General features: G+C 42.7%; 1 protein-coding gene across 1 annotated transcript in view; it reads left to right on the forward strand.

Annotated features, from left to right (window-relative positions):
- SPON1 (spondin 1) overlaps positions 1-2,083 on the forward strand; it is a 465,900-nt gene that overhangs the window by 274,393 nt on the left and 189,424 nt on the right. The window lies entirely within an intron of this gene.

Below are 2,083 nucleotides of genomic sequence, written 5' to 3' on the forward strand. Positions count from 1 at the left end.
ATATTCGACATGGCTGTCGAATCAAATATTACCTGCTCTGTACAGCCCTATCAGGTAGTCCCTTTGCCCCCTCCCCCCCACTTCTCCTGTTTGCAGTCTTCCTGTCCCATGCCACCACTGGCACCCCACAACCACCAGGTTCCCATACCTCTGTCCCTTTCCTTTCTGCTCCCTGGGGTTTTTGCTTCTTCCTCCCCACTCCCCCTCCTCCTCCAACCACAATGTCAAATGCTACTTGGACTCTGTTTCCTCCCAGACCACAATACACGAAAGCTTAGCCCTTACTGGGCCATCCAGCAGTGTCAGTGCTACTGATCAGTCAGCTAGGGGACAGTGTTTCCATGTCCTCTGTGCCCGGGAGTGAACTCAGCCTGAGCCAGAGCTGAACTGTGCCCCACAGGAAAGTGGGGAGAAGGGAGCAAGAGGAGCAGAAGCTGCAGAGGACAAGCGGAGGGATGGCAGGAGGCTGCTGTGGGTCTGACTCTGTCTCTGACCCCAGCTCAGGGCTAGAGATAGAGGTGCAGCAGCCACATGCCACCCTTCTGCTTTGCATGTGAATCTAAAATGAGGAGCTTTCTCCTCTTGCTGATCAGAGGAAGAACCCTCACTTAGATTTGAGTAAATATGGTTAATTGATTTATTAACAATTATCAAATTACCTGTTAACAGATAAACAGTTTCCACACAATAAGCAAGTTGTATTCAGTGCATTTCTTTCCTCTGTCATCTGCTGGTGATTTTAAATTAGTAGTTCATAATTGAAATATTGGTTTGTATGCAAACCATACTCCTACCTCATTTTGGGAATCATTAAAAACAAGCCATAATCATCATCTTAGACATAGCCACTGCAAATCATTCTATCATAACTGTGCACAAATGAGAAATAGGGATTGATTGGGAGAGCTATGATGTGCCCCATGTTTGTGAGAATGGATATATAAGGCTATAACTATTAGGCTGAACAGTAGTTAAAAATCACAGCTTCTCTGCTGATTCTCTGCTCCTCTCCTGCTGCTGGATATTTTTGCCAAATGTGCATGTAGAAACATGTACAATTGCCAACTGGTGCTTGGTTTAATCTTTTTTCACTGGCCACAACACCTTTTCAGCCAGTTTGTAAAAATATCAAGATTTGCAAACATCAGGTAAGAATATGAGGAAAATTTGGGACTTGCAACACAGTGGGAAAAAGATTAACTCTTGAGTGTCCTAAGAGAAAATCCAGTCTTTGTCTTCGAGGTGTTTCTTGATGGTGAGGCAGGGTGATTACATTCTGCAATCAAATCCTGCCAGCTTTTGCATTTGGGCTGTCTGCAGTCCAACAAAGTTAGCTTACCCACAGAGCCAAGGTAATCTCTGGAAAGCTATTCTAGATCTTAGAGAGGAAAAGTAAGCAACCTCCTGGAGTAAGCAAACACAATATGAACCTGTTATCTCCAAGGAATGTACCCCTTACATTGATGTTGAGAACCAAAGCAGAATGATGTTAGCTGCACTCAGAAACTCACTTCGTTTTGTATTTGAAGGACTGAATGTTCAGGAATGTAGAACTTTTTCTTCTTTGTGTATAAATTAAACTAACAGCATAGAAACTAACAAGTTTGGAATAAAAAAGTTATAATATGGAAAGGTCAAGTCACATTTTAAAATACTCCATTATTTGTGCGGTACTAGATTTTGCCTACTTTACCTATAGGCTAGGGAAAGACATTCAGAAAGCCTGAGTCTGAATTGCTTCACTCTTTCAAGGTTAGTCTAAACTGCACAGCTTAAACTGATTAATAAGATCTGGAATAGACATTGCATAAACCGGTTTGACCCAAATCAGTTAGGTCTTGGGTTGTGGGGGGGGACACAGCTGCTGCCAAACTGAGGAGGTGGGAATGGGGGAAAAGTCCTGTTTCTGAAGCCAAGCCTGCATTGAACACAACATTTTGCAAAGCCCACAACAGGGGACTACCAAAAATCTTTGCCTAAACTAAGATACAGCTGAGTAAAACACAGCATACACAACTTAGTCAGACTTAAAATGTAAACCAGGAAGAAAAGAATTAGTTTTACTAATCCTGAGGGAAGTGTT

This window comes from Gavialis gangeticus, unplaced genomic scaffold, assembly GCF_001723915.1.
Source record: "Gavialis gangeticus isolate Ggan-Ray unplaced genomic scaffold, GavGan_comp1, whole genome shotgun sequence".
Taxonomy (NCBI): domain Eukaryota; kingdom Metazoa; phylum Chordata; order Crocodylia; family Gavialidae; genus Gavialis; species Gavialis gangeticus.